We start from the raw sequence: 9,585 nt of genomic DNA, 5'->3' as shown, positions 1-9,585 counted from the left end.
TTCGCACCAAAGGCGGTCAAGGCATACTTAAGAAGATGACTAAACTCGGGATGAGCAAACTCACAGAAAACGTCGATGAATACGTCACAGATCGCTAATCCGTCGCAGCGGCAGACATACCAGCCCTGGTCGGTGAATATTACTGAGGATACGGTTAGGGAGTGGTCTCTCTCATTGACCGCTTCAAGAGAAAATGTGGCTCTTTTCTCATGTGAAATACAATTCCTGAGGGTACATTGTGCAACTACCTGTGAAATATCTGTCTTCTCCCATTCAGTGCTAGTGCACTGGGCGTTGCTCTGACAGAAGAGAGTAGCCGAGGAGCCGAGTCGCGCGGGGGTAACGTTTACAGGAACTGCACTTATGGGAAACGACTCTGTGAAAAAGACGATACCAAGTGAATTTTTAAAATTACCTTTAAATTCGGTAGTTTCACAAGCGCACTTTTTGAGCGCAGAGGAATGAAGCCTGTGTACATACATCAGACACACTTCACATCGACACATAGAACACATGTGCATGAGAGCCACCACAAATCACACCACACACGCAAACACATAGCCTATACATCACACTTCAGACCCACTTCTCTCGCCTCATTTCATCCATTTTAACCCAGTGAACCATACGCATTTGAAATATCTCCTAAAAGTTCAAAGCTACAAGCTATACATTTGGGACTTAAATTTTTTTTGCGAACAGTTGACTTGTGACCACTGAGTCTCCAGGATACAGCTCTGACCCAGACTATTCACAATGCCGTTATCAAGACGCAGGCCTGGCTTTAAATCCGCATAAAGTTAACAAAAATGCCGCTTTTAAGCAAATGCTAAATTATTAAATTATTTTTAAATAGGGCTGGTAGATTAACAGATATTAAATAGCCTAGTTTTTCTTATGCATTATTTATTACATTTATGCAGACTATTTTATGTGAAATTCAAAGAGATTGTCGGTGAAAATGACTTACCTATGAAAAAGATGATAAACTTCCAAACGGTCCTCATTGGAACAAATTCATACCACTAAAATAAACATTTATTTTCGGGTCTTATTAGCTATGCACTCCGTGACACTGGTGAGAAAACCACCGATAACGCCAACTCCCTCGGAATAACACGGAATCGACTTCTTACTCACTGATGTGTGGTCATGTGATCCAACTCGCGGTTGGCAGTAACTGCTTTAAAATCCAGGTTTAAGGAAGTGTTCCTTGCCGATTTACTGTTTTCTTATACCTCAAGCAACTTTCAGTACTGCTGGACGTGCTGACAAAAAACATTAAAAAGGCGCAAACACACAGACAAAGACAGAGAGAGGGCGAAAGAGAGAGAGAGAGAGAGAGAGAGAGATGGTGACAGAAAGAAGTAGATCAGCTCAGATTTTTAGATAACCGGGCACAGAGATTACAAAACTCTTTTTCAGGATAGAACTGGTGAATGGTGCAGCATAAAAGCGAGACAGAGAAAAGAGAAACGGAAAAAACCTGCAGCTATGAGGAGCGACTGTGGAATGACGCCGCTCTCCAGTGGCTCTTCCTGAAAATGGAATTTGTTGTTAACATTCGGGTTCCTTCTGAGCACAGATTTATTGGGTGGTATTCCTGCTTTTCCCTCTGAACTATAAAAACTTTTTTATGGTTCATCGCTTAGGCATGGATCATACAGTTATATACATTTGCATCGTCTTCTGGTTCGTAAATCTACCCAAATTGTCACAACAAACATGAAGGAACAAGGCCGTCAGAAAGGTTTCAAACGGACAGAATGAATTCACGGTAATCACCCTTGCACAGTTATCTCTGCCTAAATAATATATTTGTAAAGGCCGATTTTAGGATAAGTCACTGTATTCTCAATATATAAAGATTATGGAAAGAACCACTACATTCCTGTTCCTGTCTAGTTTCCCAGCCTCTTTTTGTTTTCAAACATCTTTATATTCAGATTGATTTTTGATTACGTTAAGCCTTAGCATTCCGCGGAGCTATCAAGTGACGTCAGCGCTCATTTCAGTGGCGTTGGATCGGCCTCTGTCAGTTCATTGTTTGACACATCAAATTTTAACCGCCACATATCAGTTAACTGCACCCAGGCTCCTTGTTTTAACTTATTCCAAGACAAAAAATAAACTTAATTAACCAATCATTCCACATGTTATTCACATATATTAATATAATTTTACCTTACGCCTCAGAGCAACAAATGACAGAAGTCAAAAATAACACTTTTTTGCCACTTTAATCATTACCAACTGTTTCATTTAACTGTTTAATCATTTAAAGAATTTTACTCTCGAAATATGAGAGTTGTCATGACTGTGGGGTGTAATTCCTTTTTTTTTGCCATAGGGGTCCTCAGTCTTTTTGTTTTGTCCTTGTCATATGTTCAGTTTCCCTTTTGTTAATCATTGATGTATGTGTATCACCCGTGTCTTGTCTTGGCTGTTTATTTAAACCATGGTCTTTTGTTCACCTGTTGCTTAGTCTTTGAGCCATTTTCCCTGTGTTCCTGAGTCCTGGTTCACGTAAGATTTCTGAGTTCTTGTTTTTGGTAGGACTGTGTAGTGTTTTGCTTTTTGGAGAAAAGTTTTTGTTTGCCTTTTTGGATTGTGCCTGTTTTTAACTTTTTGACTTTCTTTGCTTGTTTTTTGAAAAGGCCTTTTTGCCTAAGTTTTACCCTATTTGATCTCATTTTCTTTTTTCCCCTTTTTGGATTGAGCTGCTTTCTGGACTTTTGAGATTTTGTGTTCCATTAAAAACCCTTTTTGAGATCTACCTTCTCTCCTGTGTCTGACTCTGCAACTGGGTTCACTCTAATCCTGGGTGGAGCATTTATTGGTGGTTCGTCTTCTACCCTGGCAAACCCGGGTTCGAAGCCCACCAGGTCTAGCCCTGTGACAAGAGTAAAATGGGATTATATATAGATGTTCAAGACTGAGCAAACTATAACTTTGTTTTTATTTAGTTAGTTTTTATTAATTGTGGCCACAACAGCTCTGATTTATAAGTGTTTGGGCTGTAATTTTTTTTTTAAATAAAAAATGCCTGAAGAGGCATGAGGATGCTGTTGAAGGGGGCGACTCTCTTGGGAAGACAGACAAGGCAACGGTGTCACTCCCATTTACAGGCTTGTCTTTTTTTTTTTTTAAAGCAGCCTGATAATCAGGCCTATCACATTCAGTGAGGAACAGCAGCTCTGACGCATCGTCTTCCAGCCCTTAGCTGAGGGGTCCAGAGGAACATATAGGCCGTAGTATATGCTGTAAATGTAGTTTTCAATGAAGGAGTTTGTGTATTTTCACATCGGTTTCTTCAGTTTATCGGCAGGAACACAGGAGTCAGAAACTTTACGCAGTTTACACTCACAAGGAGTCGGAAATGACGTTAGAGCAGTTGTGAAGACGACCGTGAGCAGTAATAAAAGTACTACCCTGTGCTCACGTAATACTTTCCTTCAGACTTTACGTCAAATGCCAAACGTCTTCTCGCATTGTTTGAGTGCGAAGTCTGTGTGCCGGGCTTTTAAAATCCTGTGTTTAGCCTTAGGAGGTTTACTACTTGTTCTGAGTTAACTAACTCAGTTTTCACTAAAGCTGCTCTCTGGAATACCCCCCAGGACGCTTCTTAAAGGGCTTCTTGAAATCTTATCTTAATATTCTTAATATCCCACCAACAACTTTTCTACCTCAGCTGTGTTTCATAAAGTGTGTCGTTTGTTAAAGTCACACAAACAAACTTCGAAGTTTAAAGAAAAGGCCTCCACTCCGTAATTTTACAGTTCACTCTTCAACTAAACCTCCACAGTAAGACAAGCCATGCAAAGTGATTCTACAGGTCAAAGGCTGGATACACAGCCGAACCAAGCTTTAAAGGGGGAAATTATAAGCCATATGCAGTGTTTCTTAAAAATTAGTAACATAGCTTATTACATAATAATAAGGTATATTACTAATTTTGATTGAACCGTAGTCCCTAAATATCATTGGTAAGTGCAGGTAGTCCTTGGTCATAGGGTTGCTGCCGTCTACTTTGTGCGCGAGTGTTAAATGTTTTCTTAATTTTGTACATGTATTATAAGGGGTGTGTGTGTGTGTGTGTGTACATGTTTTACACGTATTTGAATACAGCTGTATTGTTCTGTGAGCTTGGTAATTGCTGATTTTCTCTTTGATTTTTGCGTAGTTGTTTAGACTTGTTGCTCCTCTAAGGTTTAAAAAGTGTTACAGAGATATTTAGTATAATACTATTTGAACGGTAATACATGACATCTAACAACATGTTATTGACTCCATACAAAAAGGTATCTAAAAGATCGGTTACGGTCCAGATCCTGTCTTGTCTTCATGATGACTAGTCCCTGTTTTTTCCCAGACATATTTGCAGGTTAATGTTTTACAGTGTTAACCCTTAGTGTTCTTGGAAACTATTCAGTGATGTCATTGGTCTGTCTGGTTACGTGTGGTGGACCGCTGTCAGTTCTTGTCTGACGCACTGGTTTTTAAGAGCCGAGTCTGAACCTACTGCTCTGAAGTTCCTTGTTTTATTAATTCCACAACCAGACAAATAAAGTTATTAGAAACAGAAATTAACATGTTATTCTAAATTTGACTTGCATTGGAGCCGCATCTGCTCTTCAGTCACCTTGGCTCTCAAAACCACAAATGACAGAATACAAAAATGACACATTTGGACATTTTGTTTTATTTACTTATGAATAATTGTCTCTATAATTATGAAAATATAAAAAGATCATATGTGTGCGTGTGTGTGTGTGTGTGTGTATGTGTGTGTGTGTGTGTGTGTGTGTGTGTAAATCAGAGTCAAAATGCTGTTTTGACATGCCCATGGGGCATATAGCCTTAATCTCTATGATACACTAACCTATTACACAAAGTATTCAGACTGCTGTTCATCATTATCAAAAATGCCTGAGTACAGGAACTCTTGAAGCTTCTCTCTGTGGTTTCTAGGGGTGTCCCAGACTAAAAATTAACATAGTTGAATCTGATTGGTTGAGTGTTGCCTATTGTCAACCCATCGTCGAATGTTTTGGCGTTTTTTTTTTTTATTATTTGCTTATTAATCCATATTATCATTTGCGACAGTGGCCTCTTGACTTGGCACAAGAATTTATTATATAATGGGACGCCTTCCATCCTTTTTCTCACTCATTATTTGAAAAGTCTGCATTATGGTGACTTTACAATGATAATAAATATGCCCACTTAGAATATAGAAGACCCATAGCTTACAGTAAAAAAGAAGCCAGAATAAGTAGGTACAAAACTTCTATTTTTGTTTTCACACACAGAAACAATTTGATAATGGAACAACCAAAACTGAATCACTGAAGCCACTGTCAAGTGTCGCCATGTCAAACATCACACACAGTGGCATATAAAAAATGACTATAACAAAATACAGGTTTAAATAACAAACAGGGTAACACATGCGAGATTGCCTTGGATTTTTGTCTTTTTAAGTTAAGGTGAATTGCTCCAAGCTATAAATTAAAGGCAGCATGGAATAAACATTCGTTCAACAATTCCTTAACATTAACATAAAATTAACATTCTAATGCCATGAAGTGCAGAACAGCATCAACGTGAAGTAGAATAAAATGTACAACAGCATTTTGGATTGAATAGAATTGGATAAACCTAATAAATAACAAATAAATAATCTATTAGCTAGCTACAAAGATTTGAAGCCCAAAGATTTGAAGATGCGGCTCTAATGGTCCCGTAAAACTGGATAATGCAACTTAGTCTACTGTGGTGATTTAGTCACACACACTAAAGAGACTGATTAAAAACACATGAGTTATTTTCACATTTTTATACAGGCCGATATTTATACCAAAACAGACTATATATTATAATTTATTGGAAGAAACCAAGCTACTCTATGTAAAATCAGACATTCAGCACCCCCATATAGCCAGAATGGAAAGATCCTTGTTTCATAACCACATTTTGCGACGATTCAACTGAGAGACTGGCGGTCGAATCAGGCTCCTTTGGTTGAACCGTCATCTAGTCGACTGTTCGGGGTCACCCCTAGCGGCTGCACCAGCACATTGTGGAAGTAGACGGCTCATTTGGCAAGGCAGGTGAGGTTGAGGCTGTTGCCTTTTACAGGCCTGTTTTTTCATCAACCAAAAAATCAGACCTGTCACTGCAAGGAGAAATGTAGCTCCAGTGATGGCAGCAGCATCTTTGCACAGAGTTGTTTCCCCTTCCTTAACTGAGTGGCACTCTGAGAGAGAAATGAGGAGGGAGATATGAAGACATGAGGAACAGATCAAACCTAGGCTTAAACCATGTTAAAACTTTACCAAATCACCATATGACTAGTGCTTGGCCTTACTACTCAATTGCCTTTAGAGAAACAATCCATTTAGACATTACTAAATTCAAAACTTGCCCCACTGCATGGGGAACCAGCAAATAATGGTTAACAAAAACAGTTAACATTCCATAGTTTGAAATCCATACTGCCTGTCTTTTCTGACTAGGCTACGACACTTGCCACCAACAGTGACGGTTATGGTGCTATACACCTGTCTGGTTGTGTTGTCTAGTACAGTGTAAGTTCCGCAGTCAGAGAGGGTCACGTCAGACAACAAAAGAGAGTCATTCTTGATGGATGCTCTCTTCTCATAACCTGGACTACAGTAAAGTTGGTTTCCCCTCACACTGCAGACTGACACTGTGGAGTTCCCAGAGTCTGTCCTGGTGACCATCACAGCCACGTGTCGGAGAGAAAGACTCACCAGCCACGACTCTAGATGTCCACTGAGGAACTACAGGGGAAAAAAAACAGACATACAGAATTAACACCACATCATTTACTGCATATCTATCTCCACTTCATGTAATGCTCAACAACAGAAATGTACTTTCAACCAAAGCTGTGGAATCTAGGGCCATCTCAGTACCAGAGTGCCATAGTTATAATACAGTTAATACACATTAACACTGATACACAATAACACTTTGATCATTTAATATTTTTGTTAACTCAGAGTGCGGAGGTAAAACTAGACTCACCTTCCACATTGAGAATAACACCGTCAGGTTTTCCTCTCTCCATTTTATCATTGATGCGGCAGGTATAAAGCCCCTGGTCTGACTGTAGCACTGAAGTGAGGTTTAGTGAAAGGTCGCCCTCTCTGTAGCGGTCTTCTGACAGGAATGCTCTGCCCTCAAAATCTGGACTGTACCTCCTTATTCCATGTTTCATCTGCAGTACCAGTCGTCCATCTTTCTCCCATACAATGTCACCAGTCTGTTCTCGAGTGTTCCAGTAGCATGGGAGCAGGACATCACCCAAGACCTTTACTGTCACTTCTGTGGGAACTGAGGGAAGAATGAAATTAGAATAGACTGCTTAATATATGACATTTAGAGCATTAACTGCATACAATACACAGCATTAACACCCACACTGGAAAATACCTAGTTCATTAAGAATATTGTTTTTGCTGTTGTTGTTGTTGTTGTGCTGTTCTTGTTGTAGTGTGGTACTTCAAGATAATAAAAGACTTGTTACACACTATTTATGATCAAGCAAGGCATTAAAACGCAACAGAAAAGTTCAAAATTTAAAATACAACAGCTAAAAGAACAGCAATAACAGTAAGAAAACAACTAGAAAAATGGATTGAAGGAACACTGGGAAGAAGTTTCTGATAGGGCAACCAGGCAATTAAATCAACGAGAGAGTCGAGACAGCGACAACGTCCACATCGCTTAGGCCAAGCTCAGGTTTTACTAGATCAGCTCAGTCAAAGACAAAGTTAGGGGTAAACGCGTTAGTGAGTGTGACGTAATTTAACTCTCATAATATTACTATTTCAGTTACTATTATTAACACATAATACTTTTTCAGGTAGCATGGTATTATAAAAGTTAATGTTTACATTTATGGAACGAAATGACTTTTCAATCTCGAAGTGAACAACGACAACAACTGCAGCGTTTTTCGTAACGCGAGTCACGTGACTCAACTCGTAGCTCACTAATACTCAAATGATTCTAAAGGCTTGACACTCTTAAATCAATCCAACAAATCATTACTTATCCTACGTTAGAGGCAGGCCCATTCCTCTTTTTATTTGACGATATTTCTTGTTTCATTTATTAACTGGAAAGAGCTTAGCATGTCCAAACAAGCTGACATGGTAAAGATTTCAAGATTTTTCCAAGTGTTTGTCTTGCCTGTTTTACGTTCAGTTCTAAGTTAAAGGCGGCGGCGCTCAGCGCTTTCTGCTCCAGCTCTTAACGCGCAGAGAAGCAGTCATCTGCCCGGGAACAGCTCTCAGCGCTTTACACAATACATACACAGTAGACTAAACCAATTATGACAGGGTACTCTGGTCGTAACGACTGATTTGTACAGCATTGTGTAGCGTGAAACAGACAATACAATGCGTGAAAGAGCGCTCCTTTTAATTCATGATAAAGTCATTTACGTTAAATTATCAAGGCGCGTACGGAACCCTTACCCTCTGTATGGGTTGAGGAGAGGAAATGAGGCATGCGCCAGACTCCTGCTCCTGCTTTTAGTTGCACGGAGTACAGAATATACACCACAAGAGCTCCCAAAACTAGTTATGTGTATCCAAGCTCTCTATTTGTTACTCGATATATTTCTTGAACTATAACAAGATCAATGATGATGCATAATCATAGATATATTTACCTATAACTTCGAGCTTTACGTCACAGATGACATCATCATCACAGATGCACTCGTACCAACCACTGTCAGTATACACAGTTGATCTGATCATGAATGACAGGTCCCCGCCGGTTGCTTCACTGAAAAAAGTGACCCTTTTCTTCAGGTTCTCCCGCACACTGCAAAGACCTTGGTGACACTGCGCTACGTTCTGGTCTGGGTGTTTCCTCATCCACTTCACAGAGTTGAGGCACCGTAACTCAGTCTGACAGGGCAAAGTGACGGAGCGACCCTTCGGTACTGGTAAAACACTAAGCGACGCAGAGGACTCCAGAATAAACGCTGAAAGGGGGGAAACGTCAGCAAATTAGTGTTTTGTTGTTGAGTCGACAGTTTACTTTTGATGTGAAACAGACAGATAAGCTCAAGCACTGGAATTTCTGGAACACCAGAAGCAATGTCTACCTTAAATTTGAAAAATCAAAGTAAAACTAGGATAGGTGCGAAAACCAATAGAGTGCGCACATGGACGCACAGAACCGTGTACACAAAATAAAACAGTGAGCTTAGAGCTGGCCGCGAACTACGGGGAAAATCTGGCCCAACTCTACAAGTACTTTCACAGTGCTCTGGCTAACTACGATGGGCTAGGCTAAAGAACAAAACATTTATAATTATGGCATTCAGATTAACAGGCATCACGTAGCATATTCTCGATTTTACCAATATACTTGTAGAAACGCCACTGGATTACGGATTAAAGAACTACGACAAGAAAGATGACAAAACAGGGGGCAGTCTAAAACGCGTATACCGACTCGACGTGAAAAACGCTTAACGCGTTTTAAAGTACCAAATATGACAAGTAGACACTCAAACTGCTCACATTTATAGCTATT

Source organism: Chanos chanos, chromosome 11 (genome assembly GCF_902362185.1).
Source record: "Chanos chanos chromosome 11, fChaCha1.1, whole genome shotgun sequence".
NCBI lineage: Eukaryota > Metazoa > Chordata > Actinopteri > Gonorynchiformes > Chanidae > Chanos > Chanos chanos.
The sequence above is the reverse complement of the archived record's forward strand: the minus strand, read 5'-3'. Positions refer to the sequence as shown.